Source organism: Oryx dammah, unplaced genomic scaffold, assembly GCF_014754425.2.
Source record: "Oryx dammah isolate SB20612 unplaced genomic scaffold, SCBI_Odam_1.1 HiC_scaffold_29, whole genome shotgun sequence".
Classification (NCBI taxonomy): domain Eukaryota; kingdom Metazoa; phylum Chordata; class Mammalia; order Artiodactyla; family Bovidae; genus Oryx; species Oryx dammah.
Window position 1 is genome coordinate 32999728 of NW_024070213.1, and position 18482 is coordinate 33018209.

The 18482-nt window shown below is 34.1% G+C and overlaps 1 protein-coding gene across 2 annotated transcripts in view; it reads right to left on the bottom strand.

The window, feature by feature from the left end:
• SOX5 (SRY-box transcription factor 5) overlaps positions 1-18482 on the bottom strand; it is a 1158063-nt gene that overhangs the window by 817646 nt on the left and 321935 nt on the right. For both annotated transcript variants that reach the window (XM_040235353.1, XM_040235352.1), the window contains exon 4: positions 15469-15553. The gene's annotated coding sequence lies outside the window, so the exon portion shown is untranslated. The remainder of the gene's footprint in view (positions 1-15468; positions 15554-18482) is intronic.

The window sequence follows — 18482 nt, forward strand, 5'->3', positions numbered from 1 at the left end:
TTCTCCATCTATTCGTGTCCTCTTTGATTTCTTTCATCGGTGTTTTATAGTTTTCTATATATAGGTCTTTAGTTTCTTTAGGTAGATATATTCCTAAGTATTTTATTCTTTTTGTTGCAATGGTGAATGGAATTGTTTCCTTAATTTCTTCTTCTACTTTCTCATTATTAGTGTATAGGAATGCAAGGGATTTCTGTGTGTTGATTTTATATCCTGCAACTTTACTATATTCATTAATTAGCTCTAGTAATTTACTGGTAGAGTCTTTAGGGTTTTCTATTAGAGGATCATGTCATCTGCAAACAGTGAGAGTTTTACTTCTTCTTTTCCAAGTTGGATTCCTTTTATTTCTTTTTCTGCTCTGATTGCTGTGGCTAAAACTTCCAGAACTATGTTGAATAGTAGTGGTGAAAGTGGGCACCCTTGTCTTGTTCCTGACTTTAGGGGAAATGCTTTCAATTTTTCACCATTGAGGATAATGTTTGCTGTGGGTTTGTCATATATAGCTTTTATTATGTTGAGGTATGTTCCTTCTATTCCTGCTTTCTGGAGAGTTTTTATCATAAATGGATGTTGAATTTTGTCAAAGGCCTTCTCTGCATTTATTGAGATAATCATATGGCTTTTATTTTTCAATTTGTTAATGTGGTGAATTACATTGATTGATTTGCAGATATTGAAGAATCCTTGCATCCCTGGGATAAAGCCCACTTGGTCATGGTGTATGATCTTTTTACTGTGTTGTTGGATTCTGATTGCTAGAATTTTGTTGAGGATTTTTGCATCTATGTTCATCAGCGATATTGGCCTGTAGTTTTCTTTTTTTGTAGTATCTTTGTCAGGTTTTGGTATTAGGGTGATGGTGGCCTCATAGAATGAGTTTGGAAGTTTACCTTCCTCTGCAATTTTCTGGAAGAGTTTGAGTAGGAAAGGTGTTAACTCTTCTCTAAATTTTTGGTAGAATTCAGCTGTGAAGCCGTCTGGACCTGGTCTTTTGTTTGCTGGAAGAGTTCTGATTACAGTTTCAATTTCCGTGCTTGTGATGGGTCTGTTAAGATTGTCTATTTCTTCCTGGTTCAGTTTTGGAAAATTGTACTTTTCTAAGAATTTGTCCATTTCTTCCACGTTGTCCATTTTATTGGCATAAAATTGCTGATAGTAGTCTCTTATGATCCTTTGTATTTCTGTGTTGTCTGTTGTGATCTCTCCATTTTCATTTCTAATTTTATTGATTTGATTTTTCTCTCTTTGCTTCTTGATGAGTCTGGCTAATGGTTTGTCAATTTTATTTATCGTTGAAGGCTACTACATAATGATCAAAGGACCAATCCAAGAAGAAGATATAACAATTATAAATATATATGCACCCAATATAGGAGCACCGCAATTTGTAGGACAAATGCTAACAAGTATGAAAGGAGAAATTAACAACAACACAATAATAGTGGGAGACTTTAATACCCCACTCACACCTATGGACAGATCAACTAAACAGAAAATTAACAAAGAAACGCAAACTTTAAATGATACATTAGACCAGTTAGACCTAATTGATATCTATAGGACATTTCACCCCAAAACAATGAATTTCACCTTTTTCTCAAGTGCTCATGGAACCTTCTCCAGGATAGATCACATCCTGGGCCATAAATATAACCTTGATAAATTCAAAAAAATTGAAATCATTCCAAGCATCTTTTCTGACCATAATGCATTAAGATTAGATCTCAATTACAGGAGGAAACCTATTAAAAATTCCAACATATGGAGGCTGAACAACATGCTTCTGAATAACCAACAAATCACAGAAGAAATCAAAAAAGAAATCAAAATATGCATAGAAACTAATGAAAATGAAAACACAACAACCCAAAACCTGTGGGACACTATACAAGCAGTGCTAAGAGGAAAGTTCATAGCAATACAGGCATACCTCAAGAAACAAGAAAAAAGTCAAATAAATCACCTAACTCTACACCTAAAGCAACTAGAAAAGGAAGAATTGGAGAACCCCAGAGTTAGCAGAAGGAAAGAAATCTTAAAAATTAGGGCAGAAATAAATGCAAAAGAAACAAAAGAGACCATAGCAAAAATCAACAAAGCCAAAAGCTGGTATAGAAATTTAACTTTTCTTCCAAATACTTAGAAGAAAATTGTTCATTCCTTTCACACAGATTTGAAATACCTAAAACAACACTGTATAAAAAAATTTACCATGTTAAGAGGAAATAAAATTTCCTAATTACAGGTCAAACATCATGTTTACATTATGTCATTTCATATCATATTATGTTATAAAACACCAATTATTCACTATAAAGTATGTATTGTTTTTTAAAATTCTCTAAAAGATACATAGATACACGCATCACCTAAGAAAATTAAAATTATGGTTCCTAATGACTTTAAAAATTGGAACATATTTATTACATTTTATAAAGTGTCTCAGCAATTCAACTTCACTAATTTATGCAAAATGTATCTTCATTTACAGAATGTGACTGTGGGCAAGACTTCTTCCATTGAGAAGAGATATAACCTAATTATGCAAAAAGTTTTAGGGAGATGGTTTGGGTTCAGGGATTTTTTCTAAAATTAAATTATTATTGTTAGAACTGCTTCCTTGTTGCTTAGTATTCTAAAGAAAGATACAAAACTACTAAGGAATTGCTTATGTACATTATTTTAAAGACTTTTGGTCAAAAATTCATGCATTATTTTATTTAGAAGGAAAAATCCTCTTAGTTACAAACAATTGCTGAATAAGGGAATACTGTTCAAACAATTATTATTAAAGGATTTAGATATATATTATCATCTGACTTTTAAATAAAAGTAATAAAATTCTAGTTTTTCTGTGATTTTTCCATGAATCTCTCTCATTGTTTTTTATCAATCAAGAAGCTAAAAGCCAGTCAAAGAAATTCTACATAAACTACTATTTTCTGCCAGGTTAGTATTTTGGGTCTGCTTCAAGAGGATCAGCATCGGCTACTCAAGTAGCAATATCTCCTTCCAAGACCAGTACAATATCTCAACAGTGATTGTATTATGTTACTTAAGCTGATGTACATTTTGAAATGAACTCTGCAATTCAAATTGTGCTAATAAAATTCTCCCAGTGCATTATATGTACATACACTTGAAACACCCAGAAAATAAGCTTAATAACTTTATGCTAAACTATGCAGATGGAGCTTAGATATTTGTAGGTAGAGCATAAAGACAATCAAGCATAATCAGGCATTTAAACAAATAGTTGAGAAGAAATTATGAGTCCAGTGCTATTAGATTTAAATATGCATGGTGTTACTTATAAGGTTAACTTGAGAAAACTAAGATGAAAGTATATTTAAAAAAGGAATTTTACTCACGAGATCGAGGTGCAACAATAAACGATGACCTACAGTGAGTTATAAATGGTTATGAAAAAGGAGATACAGAAATTTTATACAATTCAGGAAATATAAGACCACATAATGAGTTCTTAATTAAGAAATGAGGTTTTCATATCAAAGACCATACTTTTAGGAACAGATTCTACCATATGTCAGTAAAGAACTGTGGATTAAATTATAGAGCAAGGATCATTAGTTGCACAGGTAAGTGACATCACAAGCCTGTTATTCATATTTACTATGAAAATTGGTGTCTTCTTTTTGTGTGTGTGTGTGTGTGTTTTTTAATAATAACCAGGGTTTTGATTTCAGAGAGTCATTGGATTTTGCCATGGCCTTTCAGTCTTGTTAATTATTATGTGTTCAGAGTAATGCACATTTTTATCCACAGGTGGCAGACCTTTTTTAAATCAACTTCAATCATATTCAGCATTTTGTTTTGGTGGTTTTTTTTTTCTTCTTCTTCTTAAACTGCCACCCACATTAAAATGTAAGCATGTGCTGCTCTGAGTTCTCATTAATGTTGCACAATTTAGATGATAGATTTGTCAACAAAGTGGCTCATTCTCAAAGGCCACTGAACCCTGTCGGGATAAATGCCTTAAAAATTGTATATTGCAGAGTAATCTTTAATTATAAAGAACTCACTTGACAATTTACAATATATTGGGATTATTCTCTTTTTTTTCAGGCAGCAAAGAGTTTTACTTTCTAGATAAGGTTGACTTGGGGGGGAAAAAAAGGTGAATTTGATAAACAGTTAAAGCAAAGAGCTTGCTTATTTGCAAGTAAGAGAGGTGACCAAAGGCGTACACAAATAACAATCACTTAGGTTCACAAATTATTAACTGGCTAAGTGGTTAAAGCAAACAACTATAAATGCAGTGACATTTTAAAAGAATGTTAATGCAGAAGGAAATAAGCAAAACAAAAATAACTTGCCACCAATGGTATAACTAACCACTATCCTCAACTTACCTCTGTAAAATCTTAGATTTACAAGCCTCTGTGTAGAACTTATTTTTGGTCAATGCAGTATAAAATCAGATATCCAACAAAGCCTTTTTGTGGGTATTGTTGATGGGTGCAAAGGTTTAACATGCCAATGCATTCAATTCATATACAATTAAAATATTTATAATTTTATAGTTCTCAAAACATTCTAGTCAAACTAAAGGCAATGCCTGATATCCTTTATGACATGTCTTTTACTAGTCTATTATTCTTCATTTCCAATGTGGGAGATTGTTTACAAACACTTTCAATTATTTTACCTAATTTTGAAAGATGTATCAGTTTATGCTGTTTGCAACCAGTTCTCCCTCATGAAAATATATACCACTAAAGAAATAAATAAAACTTACTATAACTATTTGCTGTACTACTTTAACAATTATATTGAATATATGTACACCATATGTACAGTTAGGCAAATAATAAGAAAGCACACACCCACATAATCACCAGAAGGGCACCAGTGGCACTCTCCCTTGGACCCAAAATGCTCCTTCACCCAAATTCTCTCTCCATGAGCTCAGTCTCTTCCTCATTCCTAGAGATCAGCACTCTCTGACTCTTACAGTAATGTTTCTCTGATTTTCTTTATAGCTTTACCACCCATAATGCACCTCTGAAAAACACAATTGTTTGCCTAGAATCTACCACACATCAACCATACATCATCTGTTTGTATTATGTCTTTGCTTTTCTCTGCTTAATATTAAGTAGATCACTAAAAGCCTTCCACTTTCATTGCTTCACATCATGACTATTCTACAATTGTCCATGTTATTCTTGATTAGTGAATTATTTCTAATTTTTGGCAAATACAAATATTTCTACTGTGAACATTTTTGTAAGTATTTCCTGATACATGTATGCACATATTTAGTTCTTGTTCAGTCACTAAATTGTGATCATTTCCTTGTGACCCAATGGACTGTAGCAAGCCAGGCTCCTTTGTCCTCCACTAACTCCTAGCGTTTGCTCAAATTCATGTCCATTGAGTCAGTGATGCCATCCAACCCTATCATCCTCTGTCACTCCCTTCACCTCCTGTCTTCAATCTTTTCCAACATCAGGGTCTTTTCCAATGAGTTGACTCTTCGTATCAGGTGGCCATAAGTATTGGAGCTTCAGCTTCAGCAGCAGTCCTTCCAATGAATATTCAGGGTTGATTTCCTTTAGGATTGATTGGTTTAATCTCCTTGCAGTCCAAGGGACTCTCAAGAGTCTTGTCCAGCACCACAATTTGAAAGCATCAATTCTTCGGTGCTCATATGCACATATTTTGCTAGGATACACATACCTAGGATTGCTATGCTTAAGTAGGAGCTATCTATCCAAAGTAGCTGTTCCAATTTCTGTTCTGATCAGCCCTGTATGAACATTGCTATCGTTCTGCAATCTTGTCATTGCTTTGACCTGCTAACCATTTTAGTTTTCCCCATTCTGAGGCATATGTAGCAGTATCTCATTGTGAATTCACTTTGTATTTCCTTGACTATTACTGATATTAAGCATTTTTCACATGTTTTGACATTTGGATGTATTGTTGGCCATTTGGATTTCTTTTTTTTTTTTTTACCATTTTTCTATTGGATTATGTGAATTTTCACATTGTATTGTAGTTTTAAAATATCTATTCTGGATATCAGTGTGTCAATGAATCTTTGCAAATTTATTCTGCCACTCCATGTCCTCTCTTTTCACTCATTTTTATGTTTCATTTTCTTGATAAACAATAAAATAAACTACAACCTACCTAAATGATGAACTGTGAGTGACACTAATGTGTCGGAAGTTGTAAAAAATGTACCACTCTGGTGACGGATGTTGACATCGGCGGGGGATGTTGACGTTGCGGGAGGCTAGGCATGTGTGTGTGTGTAGGGGGGTTGCGGGAAGTGGTATATGAGAAATCTCTACACTTTCTGCTCATATTGCTGTGAACCTAAAACTGCTCTTAAAGATTAAGTGTATTTTAAAAAATAATGTAGAATGTGTACATTTTTATCTAAGGAATATGTCTCTACATTCAGGTCATAAAGTTATTTTCCTAGATTTTCTTATAGGAAAGTATCTTAAGAGATTCTCTTTTTTTACATCTTACACTAACTGAAATTGATATCTGTGCATGTGTGAGGTAGGGATTCCATTTCATTTTTTCCAATAAAGAGTCAATTTTCCCAATACTGTGTATTTTTAAAAGTCTGCTATTTCTCTACTGCTTTGAAGTACCACCCCTATTATAAATAAAATGTCCATATATGCAAGAGTTGTTTCTGAGCTCTCTGTTGTTCAGTCGATCAGTTGTGTCTGATTCTTAGTAACCCCAAGGACTGCAGCCCACCAGGCCTCTCTGTCCCTCCCATCTCCCAAAGTCTGCCCAAGTTCATGTCCATTCCATTGGTGATGCCATCCAGCCATCTCATCTTTTGACATCCTCTTTTCCTTCTGCCCTAAATCTTTCCCAGCATCAGAGACTTTTCCGATGAGTCAGATGTTAGCATCAGATGACCAAATTACTGGAGTTTCAGCTTCAGCATCAGCCCTTACAACAAGTATTCAGGGTTGATTCCCCTTAAGATTGACTGGTTTGATCTCCTTGATGTCCAAAGGACTCTGAGGAGTCTTCTCCAACACCACAGTTCAAAGGCATCAGTTATTCAGAGCTCTGCCGTCTTTATGGTCCTGCTCTCACAACCATACATGACCACTGGGAAGACCATGGCCTTGACTATACAGATCTTTGTCAGCAGGGTAATGTCTCTGCTTTTCAACACACTAAGTTTGTCACAGCTTTCCTGCCAAGAAGCAAACGTCTTCTGATTTCATGGCTGCAGTCACCATCTGCAGTGATTTTAGAGCTGAAGAAGAGGAAATCTGTCACTATTTCCACCTTTTCCCCTTCTATTTGCCATGAAGTAACTGGCCAGACACCACGATCTTAGTTTTTTTAATACTGAGTTTTAAGCCTGCTCTTTCACTTTCCTCTTTCACCCTCATCAAGAAGCTCTTTAATTCCTCTTTGTTTTCTGTCATTAGAGTGGTATCATCTGCATATCTGAGGTTGTTGATGTTTCTCCCTCCTATCTTGATTCCAGTTTGTAACTCATCCAGCCCAGCATTTCTCATAATGTGCTCAGCATATAGATTAAACAAACAGGGTGACAACAGACAGCCCTGTCGTATTCCTTTCCCAAACTTGAACAAATCAGTTGTTAAATACAGGGTTCTAACTGTTGCTTCTTAACTGAGCTCTCTAGTGTCTCTCATTTGTCTACTTGCCTACCCCAGCAGCAATGCCACACTTTCAGAATTTATAATACTTTATAAATTAACAGGACAAGTAATCCTACCCATACACCCCCTTTTCAAGAGTGTCTTGTCTCTTCTTGTCTTTTCATGTTAGAATCAACCTGTCACATTACACACCCACTCACACCCACACACATATACACACCTACTCACACTCACACACAAATGCATACACATGAGTGAATACACACAAAGGCATGCAACCTTACACACAAACACACAATCCAAACAAATAACAAAGAAAGACAAAAACCAACAAAGACTAAACAAGCAATTGGCATTTTGATTGCAAATCTACTTGGATTAGGGGACATTGCTACAATATTAGCTCTTTCTGTACATGAGTATGGTATATCTCACCATTTATTTCATTTAATACATATTAAAATCTTTCTCAAACTTTCAAAATTTTCCTCATAGAGGTACTACTCATTTCTTGTTACTAAATACTAGGTAAAAATTGACGCTGATATATAGAAATATAGTTGATTTGTACATATTGTATTGTTTGTACCAAATTTAAATGCTCATATTAATTCATACCATCTGCCAATAACAATGGTTGTTTCTTTTCCAATCCCAATAGTTGCATTTATCTTGCTTTATTGTATTGTCTAGGCTCTATAGGTAAAATGCTCAATGACAAATATCCTGATATTGCTCTTGATCTCATTAGGAAAGATTTCAACATTTTACTATTTTAATTTATGATTGCAATAGGTATTTCTTATCACACTAACATAGTTCTTTCCTGTTTTTAGTTTTTAGGAACTTCAAAAATAAGGAATAAATGATATATTTTATTAAATCCTTTTTCTGCATTAACTGAAATAACCATGTGATATCATCATCTTTTAATTTGTATTACACTGGCTGATTTTTTTACATGCTAACAAATGCTGATTTTCTGGAGTAAACAAATTTGCTCATGATTAATGAACTTTTTAATATATTGCTGAAATTGGTTTGCTAATATTTGATTGACAGTTTTTCCATTTTATTCATGAGAGAGATTTGCCTGAATATCCTTTTTTATACTATTTTTGCCAGGTTTTGTATCAAGATTATATGATCCTTACAAAATAAATTGGGGATTATTACCTCTTCTTCTATTTTTTGAAAAAAAAAAAAAAACTTACATAGGATTAGACTTATTTCTTCCTTAAGTTTGCCTGTGAAGCCTTCTGGGTTTGGAATTCTTTTGTAGGAAAATTTTTGATTACTAAATAAAATTTCCTTAATGTTTATAAAATCATTCAGGTTATCTCTTTTAAAGTAAATATTGCTAAGTTATGTATTTTTAAGAATATTTTGATCATTGATGTATTTTTCTAGGAATTTGACCACTCATCTAACTCTTCATATTTCCCAATATTAACCTGGTAATATGAAGTTCATGATACTCATTATTAGCTGCTTAATATCTGCACACCCGTTGTGATGTTACTTTGTCATTTCTGATACTAGATATTCCTCTCGTCACTTGTTCACTTGTTCAGTCTCATCAGAATCTTGAAACATTTACTCAGCGTTTGTAATAATTTTTGGCTGTCTTGCTTCTTTTTTTTATATGTTTGCTTCTGACTTCATTAATTTTTTACTTTAATTCATTTTTTTTTCAGATAAAGTCTTGACTTATTAATGTTCAGTTTATTTTCTCTAGTACATTTAAGGTATAAATTTCCCAGTAAATGCTTCTTATAAGTGTTCTACAATTGTTATTTATAAGATACACATTTTTAGTTAGCCTAAAATGTTTATAATTATTATTGTGATTTCTTTTCAATTTTTAAACTTTTTCTTGCTATATTTTTGTTATCACCTGCAGCTTAATTTCACTGGTATAATTTCAATTCTTTGAAAACAATTGAGACCTAATTTATGACTCAGCATACGGTCAATTTTTGTAATTATTCCATTGTTCTTCAAAATAATGTGAATTTTGCAGTTGCATGCAAGATTCTATATATGTCTACAATGTCAAGTTTCTTAGTCTTATATTTCAACTCTATCCCCCTCTACTGATTCTTTTCTATTTTATTCCATCAATTACTAAATAAGTTCATATTCACTGCTACTGTGTATTGTTTATTTCTCCCTGCTATTCTGTCAAATTTTCCTTTATCTCTCTTGAGGTTATGCTCTTAGGGACACTTAGATTTAATATCATTCTATCTTCCAATCAAATTTAAACTTCAGTCACTTATAGAGTAACTTTATCTCCAGTAATGGTTTGGTTTTTAAAGTCTATTTTGTATAACCAGTGTAGTTAAACCAGTGTCCATGTGGTATTTGCTTGAAACTATTTTCCATTATTATTTACATTTTACATGCGAGGAATGGTTGGTGCTTAAGAAACATACCCAACAGTAGACAGCCCTAAGTGGTATTGTCAGAAACTGAACCCAAACAGCATGTCTGCAAAGTTGATGCATCTCAACATTATGCTTCTCTTATAAATTCCAAAGACTTAAGTCAGTTTAGGCTCAGGAGAAAAAAAACATTCTCATCCTAATTTCTGCCATGATTTCTCACAGATTGCTAATTGTGACTTTTCACTTACTTCCAGAAAATTCTCACTCCTTTAATATTCTAATGCAACATAATATGGTAAAAGAAAAAAAATTTCCTAGAAAAAAGAGAATATTCTTAGTCCAGAATTGCAGTACTCAAACACCGTCACTTAGACACAAGAAAGAAAAGTCTTTTAAAGTTTCCCACTTTGTCTTTGAAATCAGAATGATTACCAACAACCTTAAGGTGCTTGTCAAATGCCACTGAAAAATATCTCAATCTGTCTTAATATAAAAATATGTAGCCAGGATGAAATACAATCAAGATTTCTGAGAAACTGTATATGGCTCTACTGAGAAGAAAAGCTTACTGCAATCTGACTTCATGAAAAGCACTCAAAAAAGATGAGTGATAAGCTGTTTCATCTCTCCTTGAAAAGACACATACAGAGTATTTTAGACAGAGGCACTAAGTAACTTATGTAACCATTTGGAATTCTATAATTTTAATATTTCTCAATAATTAATATTAAATACATAATGCTAAATCATATTTGTTTAAAATGTACAAACTATAAAGAAAATTAAACTTGCTAATGATTTTATGATTTCCAACAACACAAGAGAATACTCTACACATGGACATCACCAGATGGTCAATACCAAAATTAGATTGATTATATTTTTTGCAGCCAAAGATGGAAAAGCTCTATACAGTCACCAAAAACAAGACCGGGAGCTGACTGTGGCTCACATGATGAACTCCTTATTGCCAAATTCAGACTTAAATTGAAGAAAGTAGGGAAAACCACTAGACCATTCAGGTATGACCTAAATCAAATCCCTTACCATTAAACAGTGGAAGTGACAAATAGATTTAAGGGACTAAATCTGATAGAGTGCGTGATGAACTACGGATGGAGGTTCGTGAATTTGTACAGGAAACAGGGAGCAAGACCATCTACAAGAAAAAGAAATGCTAAAAAGCAAAATGGCTGTCTGAGGAAGCCTTACAAATAGCTGTGAAAAGAAAAGAAGCCAAAAGCAAAGGAGAAAAGGAAAGCTATGCCCGTTTAAAAGCAGAGTTCCAAAGAATAGCAAGGAGAGATAAGAAAGCCTTCCACAGTGATCAGTGCTAAGAAATAGAGGAAAACAATACAATGGGAAAGACTAGAGATCTCTTCAAGAAAATTAGAGATACCAAGGGAACATTTCATGCAAAGATGGGCTCAATAAAGGACACAAATGGTATGGACCTAACAGAAGCAGAAGATACTAAGAAGAGGTGGCAAGAATACACAGAAGAACTGTACACAAAAGATCTTCACAACCCAGATAATCACGATGGTGTGATCACTCACTCTTACCTAGAGCCAGACATCCTGAAATGTGAAGTCAAGTGGGCCTCAGGAAGCATCACTACAAACGAAGCTAGTGGAGGTGATAGAATTCCAGTTGAGCTATCTCAAATCCTAAAAGGTGAGGCTGTGAAAGTGCTGCATTCAATATGCCAGCAAATTTGGAAAACTCAGCAGTGGCCACAGGACTGGAAAGGTCAGTTTACATTCCAATCCCTAAGAAAGGCCATGCCAAAGAATGCTCAAACTACTGCACAATTGCACTCATCTCACATGCTAGTAAAGTATGCTCCAAATTCTACGAGCCAGGCTTCAATAGTATGTGAACCGTGAACTTCCAGATGTTCAAGCTGGTTTTAGAAAAGGCAGAGGGACCAGAGATCAAATTGCCAACATCTGCTGGATCATTAAAAAAGCAAGAGAGTTTCAGAAAAACATCTATTCTGCTTTATTGACTATGCCAAAGCCTTTGATTGTGTGGATCACAATAAACTGTGGACAATTCTGAAAGAGATGGGAATACCAGACCACCCGACCTGCCTCTTGAGAAGTCTGTATGCAGGTCAGGAAGCAACAGTTAGAACTGGACATGGAACAACAGACTGGTTCCAAATCAGGAAAGGAGTACATCAAGGCTGTATATTGTCACCCTGCTTATTAACTTATATGCAGAGTATATCAGAGAAGGCAACATCAAGAGAAATGTTGGACTGGGTGAACCACAAGCTGGAATCAACACTGCCGGGAGAAATATCAATAGCCTCAGATATGCAGATGATACCACCTTTATGGCAGAAAGTGAAGAAGAACTAAAGAGCCTCTTGATGAAAGTGGAAGAGGAGCGTGAAGATGTTGGCTTAAATCTCAACATTCAGAAAACTATTATCATGGCATCATTCCAAATGGTCATAATTACATAAAGTTTGTTGCTTTAATTATTTCATTAAGTCAGAAATTCTGGAAGTGAAATTACCAAATAATGTTAGTTGTGCCCTAATATCTAGTCTCTATTCTCCAACAATAGTAATTTCCTCAAATTTATCTTCCAAAATAAAACTATATCTTCCAAACTCTTTATAAGTGTGTCATGGTCAGGCAACTTTGTTCTAGTCAACTGAATATAAGTGGAACAGCTGTGGATACTTTTCAAAAGATATCCATATAGGGAGAGACCATAAATCTTCTAGAAATATTCCCTTCCTGCTGCCAGAATATTTCCTGCTGTTTTCAAAACTGGGAAAGGAGTATTTCAAGGTGGTATATTGTCACCCTGTTTATGTAACTTACATACAGAGTACATCATGGGAAATGCCAGGCAGGATGAAATATAAGCTGGAATCAAGATTGCCAGGAGAAATATCAACAATATGCAGATGATATCACTCTTATGGCAGAAAGTGAAGAGGAACTAAAGAACCTCTTGTTGAGGATGAAAAAGGAGAGTTTCAGCTAAGAAAAAGGTGGCATAAAACTCAACATTCAAAAAACTAAGAGCATGGTATCTGGTCCCATCATTTCATGGCAAATAGATGGAGAAAAAGTGGAAACAGAGACAGAGCTTATTTTGGGGGCTCCAAAATCACTGTGGACGGTGACTGCAGCCATGAAATTAAAAGATGTTTGCTCCTTGGAAGAAAAACTATGACAAACCTAGACAGCATATTAAAAAGTAGAGACATCACATTGCTGACAAAGGTTCACATAGACAAAGCTATGGTTATTCTAGCAGTCACATATGGATGCGAGAGTTGGACCATAAGGAAGGCGGAGTGCCTAAGAATTGTGGTGCTTTTGAACTATGGTGCTGGAGAAGATTCTAGAGACTCCTTTAGACAGCAAAGAGATCAACCCAGTCAATTCTAAAGGAAATCAACCCTGAATATTCATTGGAAGGCCTGATGCTGAAGCTGAAGCTCCAATAATTTGGCCATCTGATGCAGAGTGGAGTCATTGGAAAAGATCCTGACATTGGGAAAGACTGAGGGCAGGAGGGAAGAGGGCGACAGAGGATGAGATGGTGGGATGGCATCACCAACTCAGGAGTCATGAGTGTGAGCAAACTGGGAGATACTGAAGGACAGGGAAGCTTGGCATGCTGCAGTTCATGGGACTGCAAAGAGTTGGACACAACTTAGCAACAATAACAACAGGGAAAGAGCATAAATCTTCTAGAAATATTCTTTTCCTGCTGCTAGAATATTGACTTTATTGCTGGAATATCAATACTGGATATCCCAAAACATAAGGTAAAAGTTTCAGGAAAACAGAGCAAAAGATGAAGGATCTGGGTCCCTAGTGACTATGGAACCTGCTGATCATCTCTTTACACAGAATTCACATAAGAAAAGATAAAGTTCTACCTTTTTAAAACAATTTGAACTACTTCCAACCAAACCTTTCCAAACTAGTAAAGTGAAAATGTTGCATAGAATGCTTTGGAAACACTTAAGGCTCTTAACAGAGATAGTTAAATCGTTTTGTGGAAAGCGGAACAAATATAAACTTTTTCCAACATTACTGAACGCACCCAACTCCCTACATTCTTGTTATAACATTATTCCAAACTACTTTTTACTAGTTTGATTTTAAGTGAAGCATAACTTTGCATTTCTTTTACTATCCTTTTGCATGAGAATTGCATTCTTCATTAATTATTTGTTCTTATATCTTGTTATGTTTTAAATTAAGATGTTACTGCCTTTCTCATAATAATAGCTCTTTACATATGATGTTTGGTGTATTTATTAAAAGTAGTCCTAGTTTTCCATTTCCCATTTAATTTTATTTATATTTGTTTTTACTTGTAAAACTATAAAAGTTTCATATCTGCAATAATTCGTGACTTATTCCAGTTCCATTTCCATTCTGTTATCATTAAAGCTATACTCACAATGCTTTCTTCCATATTACTTTGATTCATTTGTCTGTGAATATATAAAGTCTTATTTATGAATATTTTAATGTATTTTGGGGATTTAAAACAATTCCATTTTTAAAGATGATAAAAAACTACCATTGAATGTAAGGGTTTTCACAAATAAACGTGTATCTTGAAGTTCTAGAAACATAAATCATATGACTTTTCAAGTATATTAGGAAATAAATTTTAATTCATTCTGCAGGAAGACAACTTTTTCACTATTCTCTTCAACTAAACAAAAAGGTAATTCCTTTTCCATTTTACTGGTAACAAATTTCTAAACAATAGGACGCCTTTCCTCCAACCTTTTCTGCTCTCATTCATATGATAGTCAGTCAGTCATGGAACTATAAAAGGATTTTTCACTCCAGGTCTGTGGTCAGACTTTCAATTCCTGTTCCCAAGAGTATAACTTTTACAAGCATTTCATAAACGCACACACAGATAGATGCCCAATAAATTTTCCTGCCAAGCAAACTGGAAAATACCTGTTTGGCCTCAACAAACCTGTACTTTTGTATGTGTTTACAAAAACATACCCTGAAATACTTAATAGCCTATGGGAAGTTTTGTAAAATCTGTGACCTACCCATTGTGACCCAGAGTATTTCTTTTTCAGCAACAACAAAAGTAGTAACAAATTTTTTTTTCTAATTTCAATGAAGAAGAAAAGCTTTTGCAACTTTAAGAAATGTGTATCTCATTAAGGAAATGAAAAGAAAAGAAATGTTGCTTTCATCTGCCAGTTTAGAAACATTACCTTCATAATGAGTCTGAAAATTATAATTACAAATTCAGTTGTCATCTGAACATAAAAGACTATGTATTATAGCTTTATATGCATATGTCACATATTTTACTTATAAATTAAAAATAAGGCACATAAATTTCCATTTTTTAAATAATCAATTTTTTCAAAGGTATGTATTATGTGTTTTATGAGTGTATCTTTTTCCTACCCAGTGCAGTGCCAAAATGTTCTGTTCAGGCTTCAGAATCTTGTAAGTAGATTCAGACAGGACTTGTGTCATTAGCAAGAGGAATCTAGAAAAAATAAAAGTAGATCATTAACAGTGCATTGTCCCTTTTTAGTAAATATATCAAGATATAACTCTTTAGAAGCATGAGATGTCTATGGTTTTCAAATAAATTTATATATATATATATATTTATTTATATATCTATTTATATATATACATAGTTATTATTTATTGAAAAAGAGGCATTACTTTGATATCATAATACCATAAGAATTAATCCAAAAACTATTATACATATAAATTCTGTTAAAGGCATTATATATTAATTTGCTATTTTTGTTTACTCACTCAGTTGTGTCAGACTCTTTGTGACCCCATGGACTGGACTGCAGGACTCCAGGCTTCCTATTGCCCTTCCTCCTGCCCTTCACTGTTTCCCAGAGTTTGCTCAAACTCATGTCCATTGAGTGAATGATGCCATCCAACCATCTCATTCTCTGTCACCCCCTCCTCTGTATTTATTAATCATAAGTTGTTCATTTTGTTTAATTTTGATATAAACATCCTGAGTATACTTTAGGACAGGCAGCATTAAGGTTCTTCTTTCTTGGAATGAGTTATGAAAAATTTTCAAGTGTCCTCACTGATTGCATTCAAATGTGTGACAGCCAAGGTCAACACAACAACTGTCTAGTGGGAGCCACTCAGCTGTCTCTACATTGACATTCCTTGCTTGTGTCTCTGTGACTGCACTGCCCAGTCCAAACTCAGGCTGTTATCAGTTCCTTAGGTGAGGTAAGGTGAAGTCGCTCAGTTGTCTCCGACTCTGCGACCCCGTGGACTGTAACCTACTAGGCTTCTCCGTCCATGGGATTCTCCAGGCAAAAATACTGGAGTGTGTTGCCATTTCCTTCTCCAGGGGATCTTCCCGACCCAGGGATCGAACCCGGATCTCCAGCATTGGAGGCAGACGCTTTAACCTCTGAGCCACCAAGGAAGCCCTTAGACAGTTCTAAAACAAAAACTATCTCTGGCAATCAGTTGAAATTCTCAAGAATCAGACTTTTGAAAGCAAAGAATCAGTACTTGGTGGTAGCCACAGCCTTGGCACCAGTTCAGCCTCTTTACTATCAGTTCAATTTATGGAGAGTTGAGTAATCCTTCATCATCATTTTTATTATGCCATTGATTTTTCACTATTTTGGTCACAAGGCTTATGGTATTAGGGTAGTTTCACTACCGTACTGTTATCCATCTAAACCATGATTAGTAGAGAGGCTTTTACTTTATTCCAGTATCAGATCTTTTGTTAATAAGCACAAAAAGTCACCACATTGACAGAAGACTCCACATCATTTCATCAATTCACTAATTACTGCTTTGGAAAGTATTTAAAAAGGAGAAAAGTTATTAAATTTTGAACATCAGAAGTTATGCTGCTACTTGTTTGTAACAGCCAAGACAAAGAAGGAACCTAAATGTCTATTGACAGATGAATGGATAAAAAAGATGTGGTGTGTATACCCAATGGAATATTACTTAGCCTTTAAAAAGAATGAAATAATGTCATTGGCAGCAACATGATAAACATAGAGATTGTCATATTGAGTAAAGTAAGTCAGAAAGAGAAATATCATATGATACTGCTTATATGCAGAATCTAAAAAGAAATGATAAAAATAACTTACAAAGCAGAGCAGACTCACAGACTTAGAGAACTCATTCATGCTTAAGAGGGGGTGGGGGGAAGATGGGTTGAAAGGTTAATTAAGGAGTCTGGGATCAACATGGAAATATTGCTATATTTAAAGTGAATAACCAACAAGGACTTACTGCACAACCCAGGGAACTCTGCTTAATATTTTGGAACAACCTAAATGGGAAAATAATTTGAAAAAGAGTAGATATGTGTATATGCATAACTGAATCTCTTTGCTGTACACCTGAAACTACCATAACATTGTTAGGCAACTAAACTCTAATGTAAAATTAAAAGTTTTGAAAAAGAGAAATTATGCTGTTGCCGTAAAATAAAGGTTGTCTACATATGGTCTGCCAATTCTTTAAAAAAACTGTCTATTTTCATTTTAAAAAATTATACTAAAAAGGTACTCCAAACTTTACTTTTATCAATTAAGTGAAATGTCACATCTAAGCAACTGTAAAGACACTGCCACAGTAGAATTTACTTAAAAATGAAACCAAAAAATTTGTCATATCCCATAAGTGGGCAATATAGAAATACACAGCTGGTAATTTTACCCACAAGAGGGAGCCTGTATTTTTATATTTTTGTCCCAGAACTTGAAAAACCTGAACTAAAATATGTTCTAAAAAATGTTTGTTGATTCCATAATCTTTATGTCAGGTCAAGTTTTAAGCTAATCAGATTTCAGTTGGCATATTTTTCTTTAACCATAATATATCAGTATGTCACAAGACTGGAATGATGATTGGAATTTTTAAAATTTTCATACCTATATTGTAATTAGGTTTTTTCAGATATAATAATGAAGATACAGCTGCCAAAACAGCCTAAGAGGAAATTCCTTTCAGGTAGTAGTAACATTAGTTGAGCGAAATTGACTTGAATTATTATAAGTGCTTTATATCCAAATTTAATAACATAGAAATGAAGTGATATTTCAGTCATCTTCTTATCAAAAAAGAGGCTTATATAAACTATATACATAATTATCTATGTATTTTTGGAACAGGTAACACCCTACTTTAAAAATTATGGTGGTCATTCTCATCAATAGCACTTAAGACTTGCCTAAGAAAGCGTATAACTGACATTACAGCAGGATGATCTTTCCTTTCTTAGAGTTGAGAAAAAGACCCTTAAAAAAAAATCTAAGCTGTATTCTTCATATCTTTAATCTCCATAAACAATATCTTAAATTACTAAGTCTCTAAATAAATGTGCTCTGAGCTTTGGAAAATAAAATATATCCATCAACTTAAAAATTACCTTATAAAAGATAGTTTTG